At 45.0% G+C, this 13,223-nt stretch overlaps 1 long non-coding RNA gene across 1 annotated transcript in view; it reads left to right on the forward strand.

The window, feature by feature from the left end:
- LOC311442849 overlaps positions 1–6,388 on the forward strand; it is a 98,081-nt gene extending 91,693 nt beyond the window's left edge. Inside the window, exons 14-17 of the long non-coding RNA XR_014696905.1 lie at positions 2,297–2,374; positions 2,533–2,658; positions 5,078–5,332; positions 6,094–6,388. This is a non-coding gene — a long non-coding RNA (uncharacterized lncRNA). The remainder of the gene's footprint in view (positions 1–2,296; positions 2,375–2,532; positions 2,659–5,077; positions 5,333–6,093) is intronic.
- Positions 6,389–13,223: the final 6,835 nt, after the last annotated feature.

A 13,223-nucleotide genomic window follows, 5' to 3' on the forward strand; every position in this document is an offset into this window, starting at 1 on the left:
CCCCCTCCAAAAAGAAGACTGGCACTCGGGCTAGTGTTACAACTGCTTTATTCAAATCGCTGGAAAGGGGATTTCGATGGGAAAATGACTGTCAAAAGATGGCTCTCTGGGGAAAAAAGCGGGAGCTCTGAGATTTGGATCATGGGTTAGGGTATGGAGGAGGCAGAGAGAGTAAATAATTCTTAGTCAAGTACCTCTGTGCTTTATAGCTGTGCCCTCACCTAACAAATATTTTACAGATAGGCACAGATGCATCTGCTCACACACGTGTCCCTGCACACTCCTCTTGTAGAAGAAGCCATCAGCAGCAACTCTGGGGCAAAGCAAGCTGCTCCTGCAGGTCCATGCCTCCTCTCTTTTTTTTTTGCCTTGGTTCAGGGCTCATTCCAAATAAAAGAAGAAATCCACTTCGCAAAATGTGCGTCTCCTTGTTTGTTACCTGTGCAGGTTTTATTCCTTTCAAATCAGCGTTATCCAAGGCTGGTAATTTTTGCCTCCTGCCAAAGCCAGCGTTCCTTTCCTCACATAGGTGGTTGTAATTGGGGAGCGGAGGAGTCACCCTGCCACCCCTTTTCAGCACAGAACGGCAGCGTAGGTGACCTGAACTACGTCTTCCTGGCTTGTCTGCATTTTGCTGTTGCCTTTTTCTTTGAGGGAGAGAGGCAGGTATTTTACATTTCATACTGCTTCCACAGTATGGAGTGATTTATAACAGGAGCTACCTTATTAATGTCAAGGGCAGAATTGCTACCGACATTCAAGCTGCAAGAGCGTATGAAAATCATTTAGTTAGCTGTGGCACGATCCCAGCACCGAGGGCTGTTAGCTGATGTACATTCCTCTCTGTGCTCGCGGCCTCGGCCGAGCCTGCCTGATGGTTTCAGGGCAGTGGGTGAAACATGAACGGGCCCATTCTGAGCTGCAGCTTTGCAACCACGGAGCAACCTTAAGCCAGTCACCAGGGCTCAGGTTTCCTTGATTTTTGACAGGACTACTGCTCAGACAAAACCTCTCTGCTCCTTCTGGAGGATTTATACTGCCACAAGTCTTCATTTTTTCCAGATGTTTTACCTAATAAATCAAGGAGTCTCATCAGAGGATTCGAATCCAAAAGCTGTTACCATGACTTCAAAGGCACAGACTGGAGTGGAAAGAAGCAGTGCAGACATTTTATGCCAGGCTGTAGTCACCGATCATGAATATACACTTTGGTTCCAGGATTCTTCTATGGATAGCAAAACTCCACCGTGATTAAATATAATGGCACTGCTCTCCTTCAGCCAGCCTTTGCTGAAAAGGAATTCAGCTGAGGCACCCACAGGCTGCGTGGCTGGCAGAAGTGGTGTGCAGTGACACAGGGGGCGGCTGGCCCAGGTGAGCTCTGCCAGCCCCCAGCCAAGATCAGGGACAGTTCGCTCATGTTTGAACTCTCTCTGGCCTCTCAGGTCAATACATGGCTGCGTGTTTTCTGTCAATGCTAGTTTAAGCTATTTTCATGTAAAAGGTTTAGACTTCGTATTCTTCAAATGTTTGGGAGAGAAGAAGATAAAAAGATTGCATGGCTGCAAAATACGATTGTGATTATTCACGCCAGTTTGTTTCTTGATCAAGAATGTAACTTTTTTTTTAATATAGTGATCCCTTCCTTTTTACAATGGTGTCTTTTTACATGGTGTCATTTTCTTTCACTGTTACATTTCTAAAGATAAATGCTCCAGCATTTGAGAAACAGTACCATTTGTGTTTCTAATTACTTGATTGCAGAGTGTACTGCAGGATAATGTAATGGAGAAAAGCAGCTGAAAAAAGAAGGGATGTTCCTGCAGTAGGTCAACTGAAGACCTAAGAGACTGCAGTTTGGTTCCCTGCTATCTCAGAGAGCTCTGACATAACTCCAGTGGGTACTTGCTGCAGGTGATGTGAGCAGAACACTTGGGTTGTGGTACCTGAGGATTCTGTTAACTTGAATAAGTTGTCACCAAGGGGCTGCACTAACCACTGTCTTGTGCTGGTAGTGTGTTAAAAGTATGCAGAGGGCTCTTAGTGCAAAGCAGATGTATGGTAAACTGCTTGTGGGTCAAATCTCTGAGGGAATTGGGGACTGTGGTACCTAGAGTGCTATGAAAAGACTGTGCAGCCCCCAATAAACACTATAATTATGCAAAACTGACTTGGGACCTGAATTTACTCCAGTTAGACCTTTTATGTGTCCCAGGCAGCAGTGAGCAAGAGCATGTTTGGTCATTCAATATCCTTAAACCAGATCTTAAAAAAATCCCCTGTGGTTGCCCAGCAGGTTTTCAGAGAGGATGTTTCAGTGAAGGGGACGTTCTGCTGCATTCTGGTGGAGGGCTGTCAGAGCAGGCAGAGCCAGGTACGTATCTCCTAAAAGCAAGTTCAGACTAAAAAAAAAAAAAAAAAGCAAAACAAAAAACAACTCATCTAAATATTAATAATAAAATTACATTTATCATGATACAGTTTGTTCCTGCCAGACTTCAGAAAAATTGCTGCTTATCTTTCCACCCCCAGGATGCTGAAGCCCAGCACCACAAACTGACAGGACTGCCTGGGATTGGTGACATCTAGAGTGATACGTGTTGGATCATCAGAAGAGAGTGGGAGCAGCACAGCTTGGCTTCGGGAACCTAAAAATAGGTACTATCATTTCTGAGCTGAAGCCTCCCTCCTCTTTCCCCACCCAGCCCTGCCTGTTTGGCATATGCAACACATAATCGCAGTGTTCACTGTGTACCAAAGAAAAGCCACATTCCTAAAGCAAGCAGTGCGTTAAGTACTGGACACACTTTGGTGGCAGGGTATGTTACAGCACGGCTCCTAAGTTAGTATCAGTGACAATGGTTTGCAGATTTTCTGTTGGCAATGGGTCTAGGAAAGGATACAGCTCATCTGCTGCATTTCCATGTGGAAAAGCATCAGCGATGTTCAGAGACGCACCGTAAAATAGGGAGCTTGAATTCCTTTCACTGGACAGCTGCTCGGATACTTGTAATTGAGTGATTGAGTGATGAATATAGCACATTTGATTTTCCTCTGGATCTTTTCTCTCTTTATTGTGCAGCTCTGTGAATCTCAGTCATGCTTTCACCTTTTTTTTTTAAAGTCTACTCGCTGGAGTAGGTATTTGTCAGCTTCTGCCAAACCCCAATAAGCTATTTCATTTCAAAAAAACAGTTATTCAGGAAGGGTGAAGTTTGATTCACAAAGATAGCTCTCTTTGAAGATGTCTGCTCCTTTAGTAGTGACTGATTTAAATGGGTTCCATTTTAGTATGCCTGTTATGCTGTTCTCAAGGCCACACAAAGGAGGAGGAATGGTGTGAGGCCATATAAATCAGGGTTTGTTATAGTGAAGTCAAACACAACTGCACCATGGGGTGTTAATAGTGAGCAGGCAAGAAGTCAAAAGCAAGTCAGAACCAACTAACAAAAGCCACAAAGCTAATCTGTCTGGTTCTTGATGCTTCGCAAAAGTGCAGCGTCTGCATGCTCATGTTCTGTTCTAGAAGGAGCTTGGGGTGTTAGACTGATCCATATCACCTTTTCAAAGTGCTCCAGTAATTGGATGAGTATGTTTGGTGTAACATCTTTGGCTCTCAATTTCTCCCATCGGGGAAGATCTAAAAATGAAGCTACGTGAGCACATCGCTAGGCCAAGTCTTCTCGTACTTACTAGCACCAAGCGCACTCCACTGAATGAGCACAGCTGAAACGCTGGTGAGGACAAGCAGGCCCCTGGACACATGGTAAGGGACCTGCTGGACTGCACTTCCTTTGAGTAGCGCATCGTTGTGTGGAGGAAGAAATTTGCCAGTCTTTGTGCATGCAAATAAGAGTTTCCTCCTTTCCAAGCAGTGCTTTGTGGGCAGAGTGGAGGGCAGCCAAGAAAATTTAACTATATGGAGAGGTACAAAAAACCTTCTAGCGCACAGCTGAAGTGAAGGCTCTCAAGCAGTGTTTCCTGTATGCTTGAGGACAGAGATACCACACGCACCAGCCCCTTTCTTTAGAAAGCTTTGTCTTCAACACGGCTGCTGCCATAGGCCCGATGTTGCATCTCATAGTCAGGTCCTCACAGAATGGGATTTCTGCCCTGGGCCTTATTCTCCAGAGCAATGGTCCTGGTGGCTTCTCCTTATGTGCAGATCATTTATGTGTAGGTTCATTGTGGGTTAAATCCTGGGGCTTTTAGTCCACTGAGTTCCTCTTGAAGCCCATGAGAAGTGCTGGAACAAAAAGTGGATGAGGATCTTGGTGCACAGCCTTTGGCGAAGGTGCCAGTGCATATGTGTTTCCCTCTGCCTCAGTCCCGTAGTATAGGAGCACTTCAGGTATTTGGAGGTCTCCCTTCACTCTTTCCTTCACCTGCTTTTGCTAAGATTCAGGGCTGCGTGCTGGACTACGAAGCTGGAAGGCAGGTGTGGAGCTCGCTTGGCACTGCCGCACATGGAGTGTATGCAAGGGGCACATCTGTCTCTTCCAGAATGGCTGTGCCATCCCTGCAGCATCCCAAATACCTCAGAGCCCAGAAGAGAAACTGTGCCCCAACCTCCTGAAAAGTACTGAGCTGTCAAGCCAAAAAGGAGCTGTTAGTGCTTTAAAATGGGCCACGAGGCTTCTTTCTTACAGACCGAATTCAAGACAGTGGAAAGTTGGAGGGATTGAATGTAGCTTGTGGGCCGGGATCGTGGGTGATCGCATGAGTCCATTGGACAGACTGCAGACACGTGCGTGCACATGTGCCTGCAAGCACATACCACTGTGGTTTCTGTATTAGTTTTTGTTATTTCTCAATATTCCCTTTAATATTTAATGTATTTATCTTGGTTGCTGGCAATTACAGCAGTGAGAGTGCTGACTCTGGTGTCCCTCTGGGACATGACATTGGCTTGGGACAGCACAAGGCTTTCCGGTGGGTCTGCGAAAAATGTTCTGTCCTTTACCACCAACTCCGAGAACATTCCTGGCTCCTCTGATAACATCCTTAACTGCAGCACTGACATAAAGAATTTCATGTAAGAGCGACCTGACACTTTCAAACTTTCTTTATTTTCCAGGAGTTCTGGGTCTCTAGAGCCTATTTGTTGTAGCTCTTCCCAGCAAGAAGGACTTCACCTGTCCTGTACCTACAGTGTCTCTCCATTCCACGGATCATTTTTTTTGGAAAAAATCGCGTTTGGCAAGACTAGCAAGGAGGGAATGAGAGTGCAGACCAGGAGAGTCTGGCATAACTGTGGTGCCCTGACACAGTTCTTTTGGAAGACAGAAACTGAAACAGGAAAGTGAATGTCCTGGTAGGGAGCAAGAGCTGGGTGAAGTCCAGGACGGGAACAACAGAGGGTGCTGCAGGTCATAGCTGAGCGGAGCTGACAGCTCTGGAAAGGGTGACACAGGAACGTGCCTCAGCTAAGGTGCCAGGGTGCAGTTTTGATCCGTGGAGGTGGTGCATTGGTGACTGCAACGGCCATGGGGGAGCGATGGGTCAGGAAGGGCTGAAGTCCTTCAGCTGGAGAGTGCCAGGTATTGGCCGGTGCTGTTCATGTCTCCCTTTAAAATTAGGTCAAGCGGAGTCCAGATTTCTCCTGCTAAGCAGAACAGCTGTATTTAGGAAGCCGTGGCTGTCACGCAGCCAGCCTGGCTGTGGGAGCTGGGAGCGCTGGAGGGCAGAGGAGGGGACGCACTCAGACACAATCCATGTGCACACAGGTACCCTCCAGCTTGATGCACAATGCTGGATTTTGCCTTTGTGAACATTTGCCAATTATAACATATCATGTGCGTCAATAGTGCCTCTAACTTGCCTTAATACCTTTTTATGAGAATAAAATTTGTTCTTATATGGTGCTTTTCATGCTTGAGGCAGTTCAAAGCGCTTCGCTAAGCACAGTAATGAGTTAGATCTGGGGAGCGCAGTGATTGTGTAGGCAAATACAGGGACTATTATGTGCTCTGCAATAATTCACAGAGCCGCGTATGCTAGAAACTGTTTTATTTATTGAAGGGAGGAATGTTGGCTGGATCTCATGGTTGTCCTCTGGAAGGTTTTAATGATCTTTAGCTTCCATACAGAAAGGCACCTCTGAGAAATGGGAGCCAAGAGACCTGGCTTGAGGAATGACACATCCAGCTATGCAGTGCTGCAGCTCCCGTGTCAGCTGAGGTGAGGGGCCCAAGTTTACTTGCAGCCCTTGAACCTGAGATTTACCTTTCTCAAGCATTTTACATCTCTCTGAATCCTAGCAGTACCCTCAGGTTGTCTCTGCTACTTGATGTTCTCTTTTAGCTTACATTTAGTTATAAAATAAATGTGTTGTTTTGTTTTTTTTTTTGAGCGGGACCTTCCACCCCTAGGTCCTGAAGAGGGATTGCCGAGTTTAACAAAGACCTTGTGGAACACCATGGAAGTATTGCAGTTCTCCACAGGAATAAAGGGAGATTTGATGCTAGATCCAAACATCTGAAGTGAAATTTGCACAGAATTTAGGCACATTAGTCCAAAGTCATGATCCTGAAAAACCTGCTCTCAGCGCTGCATGCTGCAGGGGCTGTCTATACATGGCAGACTCTTCATTTTCAGCATTTTAACTTCTTCCTCTGCACCAGACAGACCTTTCCTGCTGACTTACTGGCCAAACTGTTTCTGGGATTTCTCCATAAAATGTTTGGGTCAAAATGAACTGGTCTGATGGAAGAGGGCAGTAGCTGTTTCTGCTGTCCTGACTGTGCTGGTAATCATTACTGGTCCAGGGGGCTCTGGACGTGTCTTGCAGGTGCTGTTATATTTTTTCTGCACTGTATGGGTGATGATGCAGCACATGTTCTCAGTGCCCAGTCTGGGGGAAGGACTGCAGGTCTTCATGACTGCCTTCTGCAGAGGAAGAGACAGCACGGGGTATGCAGGCTGCTCCCTCTGTTCCCTCTCCCTGGAGAGGTTTGCCATAGGGTGGCTTGGAGGAGAGCTTTATCCCAGAAACCGTGTGCATCACTGCAGAACACCATGTGCAATCCAATCCTCAAAGTAAATTAATGTATTTTTACATTTTCTAGAAGAAAGCCCCAGGAACCCTACCTAGCACATTGCCCTGAGATTTTGTGGGCATCTGCTGATGGCTGGGGAGCCCTTTCTGCTAGGTAGGCCTTGATGTTGGAAAATGTGCATTACCTACTTCTGCAGTGTTTCTCCAAAGGGAGCCAGCTTTTTCTCACTGCTGTATGATTACAGAAGCCTAATTAAGAGAGCAAGTGGAGTCAAACAGGAAGATGCTTCCCTCTAGGTGCTGTCTCAGCATACACGTCTTCAGAGGCTCGTTGCTTACACAGCGAACTGGCCTGTGCAGCTTCATGCTTTTGGGCTGTTTGAGTGTATTCAGCCTACAAGAGCATTTGCCATCAGAGTGTTTGGTGTCTCCTTTGTACACTGCCTCAGTATTACACAGCAGAACAGTTTAAGACAGTTTCTTTGGCCATTGTGATACCAGGAAGCATCCTGTCTTCGAGGACAGCCTTGAAACTCCTCCTGAAGCTCCTATGAGGCCACTTACGCTGCACCTCCTGTGAACAAAGAGGATTTGCATGACTTTTCACATCTCCCGCCTGCCCAGTGATTTGTGGGTTAACTGAATAACAGTCATTACCTCTCTGGAGCTCAGGGCACCCAGGGTTTCAGACTGCACTGCAGACAGGGCAACCCTGCTGACATGAATGGAGGTGGTCAATTGGGAATGTAAACAGAGTCTGACTTATTATTGAATTAACTTCCTAGCAATCGTAGGGTAAGGATAGAAAGGTATCACTTCAGGCTCCTCTGGAATGGTACGGGGGTTAGTACCTTGAATTGTCCAGAGCAAGACTACACCCGGCTCAGACTGTAAGTAAAGACTAATAATATCTCTAATTGAAACCAGACGAAACATTTGAGCAGTCGGCCTACAAGTGCTTCACAAAAAGCGGAAAGCAAATGCTTTTTGTATAAGCATTAATCTTTGTGCCTCACTGGGGTCATAAGTGCTAGTAAGAGTGCAAGGAGAGAATTCAGCTTGGTCAGCACTGGTCTGTAAAGATCTATGTCCAGTTTTGCACTTAGTTCTGTTTATCTGGGGCTATTAATTAGCTCCTTTCAGTTTCCCTGTGAGGATCTGTATGTTAGATCTAGGGAATGCTCTTGCACATAAAGATCTGTCATTGATTGCTTGGGCAGCTAAATTGGGTAGACAGTTCACTGCTCAAAGGTATCTTAACTTTGCATCCTTTTCTGCTAGGGCAGGAATACTGGGGATGACTTCAATCTTTTTGTAATCTCCTTGTACACATTGCTTTTCTAATTTCATGCCTAGGTATGGCATTTCCATTACAAAGGAGTTTTGTTGGTTGAGCTCTGCTGGTCTGGGTCTTTCAAAAGCTGATCAGAGCCTTTGGTCATGTGCTTCTACTCTTTTGCCGCAGAACAAAACATCATCTACACAGATCCTAGGCTATCAAAGCCCATGAAACAGTTCAAGTGCCAAACACAACCCAAATGGCTGCCTGAGAAAATTATGTCTCCCATAGGGGCTGTTGAATATGCACAAACGTATGCTCTGTTTTCCTAACGTGTCTGTCAGAACCCTGCTGATGCCTCCAGCAGAGAAAAATATTTGGCAGAGTCCGTTTCCCCCAAAACCTTACTCCTTGCAGGAAACAGATTTTTTTTTTTTCCTATGTATTTATTTGTGCTTAACTGTAATCACAAAGGGTTATGTTTTTCCCCTTTCTCTGGTGACCCACGAGCGTCCACTTGCTGTCAGTTCTGCATTTCCTCTTATCTTTCACAGAGCTGTGAGCCTTTTCACCCTTTCCTCTAATGCCTGCTGTATTCCACGTGAGAATTTTATGTAGGATGTGGGCTTTATGATGGGTGGGCTCTATTTAGGTTTATTCAGCATCCTGTGCAGGCTTCCCTGTTTAAAAAAAACAAACTCACTATTGTTCAGGTGCTCTGATGGTGTTTTTCTAGTGTAAACAAGGCTTCTCAACACAGCTGTATAGGCTAATTTTTCAGGCTATCTCTTGCTGTCTGTTGGTTCCCCGTACATTTAACATTGGATTAATTTAGTTGAAAGATTCCCTCTCTAAGTGCTGACTTTGAGCAGTTTCACTCACTTCTGACCATTTTCAGGAGTCTGCTTGTAGCTTTTTCTTAGAGCTAATTACTGCTGTTCCTAGCACTGTGTAAATTGCCGTACAACTTATAATTAATTAACATCCCTTTATCTTTCAGGCTGGGGATTCCTCACCTGTGTCACCCAACCCACTCTGGGACCATGAAGTACTCCAAATGGGGATTTTGTCCACGCTGACTGCTGCATGGGCATTCACATGTTCTTGGTGTTATCACTTGAGTTCCCCTTTCTTTTTCCAAAGGTGGGGACTGGTTTCTGTTGCTCACCCCACTGTCCTGTTCCATTGCCTGTATTTTTTTGCAAACTGCTTCTGAATGCTGCAGACCTTTATCTTACTCCGCTCTGTTGCAGACTTTCAGATTTTTGGGCCTGCCTTCTCTCAGTCAGTGTTAGAGTAGACACAGTGACTTTCCAGTGCTGTTTTAACAGATTGGTTCACTAACCTCAGACCCGTGGTTTGAAAGGTGGTCTCCAAGTCAGCCGCTGGCAGTGCAACAGATCCAGTACTGGGCTTACTGTTGCTCATGGTAATTGTGAGTCAACAATCTCCTTTGAAGTGGTTTGTTCCAAAACCCAGTCAGGATCTGGTTTATCATTTGAGTTCTGTGCTCAGTCGTTCTTTACATACATCAAACCTGTTATTTTTAGGTGAAGTGCAAGATTTCTTACATATGTCACTTCTAAAACAGTCCGTATTGTACACCTGCATCAGCTGAAAATCAGAAAAGCCTTTCCTGCATCCGAACTGGCTGGAGCCAGGAACAAGACTAACTGCTTCATCTGCCTGGTTTGGAAATTGCTCACAGTGAGGAATTTGCCTCACACGGTGTTGGAGTTCTCACTGCTCGCTTCCTGCAGCAGGAGCCTGGGCACAGCATTTGCTTCTTCAGGAGTCTTCTGGGGGCACTGTACCCCCGCGGGCTATTACATTTGTCAGAAACTGTATGTAAAACTTTAAAAAAAAAAAAAAAAGAGAGAGAGAGAGAGAGAGAGAATAAGAAACTGGGAGTATTATGTCTTTTTTTTTTTTTTTTTTTTTTTCCTCCTGATATTTTCTTCGGTATGTTTTTGCAGCTTTATTTTTAAGCTAAGGATTACACATGAGCTCTGCTCTTTAGTAAAAACACACATTAACACCAGTAGTAGCAGTAAACATCAGAAGTGTGTCAGTAATACTGTGTCTTCTCCCACGCTGTCTTCTCCAAAAGTAACACTTCCTAGAGTGACCTGGCAGCAGGAGAAGTATTGGCTCACGGCAGATATTGTGATGACAACCCCAGAATGACCCGGTGACTGTTACCTGCTATCTGGTGAGTGGCTCAAGGTCAGAAGGAAAAAGCTGGACTACCATTTGAGAGGGTGGCTTAGACAAAACTAACAGATCGTGAAGCAAGCAGCAGCCTGAAAGAAGGCTTTGGAGGCAGATTGCAGCCATTTGGGGCTAGAAAAACATTAGATTTGTGAGAAAGCTTTTCTTCCTCTGTCAAATATATCTTATTTGTTACCTGCCTCAGAGGGCTCACATCTGAAAAATGCCATTTCTTTTCTTCCTGGAATGTAAATGTTCATTCTAGATGGTATAGACATAAACCTCAATTTCTCTTCAGCCCTCAATGGAGGTTTTTGAATGTGGAATGAGTCTTTTTGAGAAATGGATTTCTTGGTGAATAAAGCTCTTCTGTACTTTCAGAAATGAAGGGTGCTTCTGATAGCCTTCACCTCTTTTCTCTACTATTTCTCCTTTTTTAGCAATGTGAGTTTGTTCCAAACATCTGAATTCTCACTGGTCTTTGGGAGTGATGCTTTTTAGCTGAATGCCTTTGTGAGTGTGAAGGCATTTTGCTTTTACACAAAATGTGTGCTACCTGCATAGCGTAAGAATATTTTCCTCCCAGGCTACCTTGCCAACACGTACCTCACACTACACTGAAGGAGGACATGCCATTTCAACCTTCGGTCCTTCTCAGAACATCCTCCTTCCCAGAAGTGTGCGTCAGTGGAGGGGGAAGTAGGTGGTGTGACAGCCTGGGCAACATTTTCTTACAGTGTAGCGCTACCTTCTTGCTAGGAAGTGACTTAGCACCTTGACCTCTTCTGGGGCAAGGCACTTGACTACCAATGGGCAGTGATTTTCCAAAACCACTGATCTCTGTTGGTATGAACTAGTAACCTCATTTAGTTTTCTGCAGTTCCCACTGCTCCCTTTAAGTGTTTCTGAATGTCTTTGTGTCTCTCTTGGACACAAAGTCGCATTCTGACCTCTTTGAAACTCATTTCATATTTCTTAGAATCAATAGACTTCAAATGCAGTAGCAGAAATACCAACTAGTCAATAAGTGCAGTCAAGTTATGTTAGAAGTAAAAGCAATGTGTTGTAAGGGCAACATTTTCCTAAGGAACTGCTATTCGGGCATATTTGTTGTTTCAATTAGTCTGATTTAGTGGCTCAGTCAGGGGGCTGCAGCCTGTAGCACTCAGACTGTAATTTGATTTCTAAAGCTGCCGTTCAGGTACTAAGGAAATCAAAGTGTGTGGTAAAACCACATCGTGACAGCAGACGTACAGCCCCTGATGTGCTTAACGTGCTGTGGATCTGTCAGGAAGATACAAGGGTTCACGGCACGATCACCCGCATTTCGTACCCCATCAGAGGTGCATGTTTTGCTCTCCTGGCTTTGATCAGTGCTCCCCTGGGAGGAGCATGGAGCTGTGGCAGAATGGTGGTGTTTTTCCAGAACTGTTGCCCTGAAGGGATATTTAAACAAAAAAAAAGAAAGTAAAATTAACGTGTGTGAAAAGTGCCAGATTGACAGCCTTAGCGAGTAAAACACTTTACCTATCTGAAGGCTACCCACGTTTTATCTGCTCGAGCTGTGAGTGCAGTACCACTCCTTAGCGTGAAATGTTTATTATTTTTTTTTAAAGCTGTCCCTTGTTTCTCCAAATTGCTCAGTCCTGCATCTGAGAAAGATTCAGGCAGTACTAATGGGGGTAAGAAGCCGGACTTCTGAAATCTAGGAAGAAACACTGGCAAATTTGCCCTGCTTTTGGAGATACTTGAAATTTGCAGGAGGCTAGAAACGATTTTACAATAAAATTTATGCAGAATGTTTCAAGGCGTAGCTCTGCTTTCAAACTAGAAACTGCTGGGAACAGGAGCTTGTTTCTTAGCAAATCAGGGCTGTATCGCTGCTGTTACTCTGCAAAGAGACTTGCTCGCTCTCCTCCACGAGCTACGTAACCGAGCTTTTGTCTGGACTTTTGCAGCATGCTCAGGTGCTGCAGCATGACTCCCTGCCTTTCGTGGCAGGAAGGTGCAACATTTGATTCTTGCCTATAGAAATAACACAAAGTTTGAATCTGAACACCTGAAATATTCCAGCCGAGTCCAGTTTAAAGCTACCATCGTCATAGCCAGAAACTGAGCTCCGTCCTAAGGGTGGGCATGTGTCCCCTGTGGGGTCACCACGTTCAGTGCTCACAGATCCTGGGGCAGGAGGTCACTGACAAAAGACGAGTCCTCCGTGAGAAATAACGAAGCCCAATACAATATCTCTTCCATAAAATGTCCATTACATTTTTAGGAAATGCCTTCACAGAATTTCAAAGAGTGATGAGATTTTGAGTAGCATTCTAACAGAAGGGAGGCGACCCCAAACTTTAAAGGGATACCTGCTAAGCATATGAATAAGGTAGTTGCTCATTACTAACAGGACTCTGTCCCAGTCCAGATCTGCGGTCTGGATGTCAGTATTCTTACCTGTTTCTGCACATCTATCTTCACTATATTGTATTAGTGGTGTGTGCCATTGTTCCTGAACTGTTAAAATCGTGGGCTGAGGTAATTTTGTTTGTATTTACTGTACTGTCACAAGGCTCTACTAGCTGCTATTCTTCAGTTTCTGTGGTTTAAGATGGGGGTACTTCAGTCAGTATTTTCTAACAGGAGCCTTTATATCTATATCTTTCCTTCAGTTTTAAAGATCTGAAGCAGGAGTGTGAGATACAACCCAGCCATGACTGACCTATAGTAGCACCAGACACT

Source organism: Aythya ferina (assembly GCF_964211825.1).
Source record: "Aythya ferina genome assembly, chromosome: 11".
Classification (NCBI taxonomy): domain Eukaryota; kingdom Metazoa; phylum Chordata; class Aves; order Anseriformes; family Anatidae; genus Aythya; species Aythya ferina.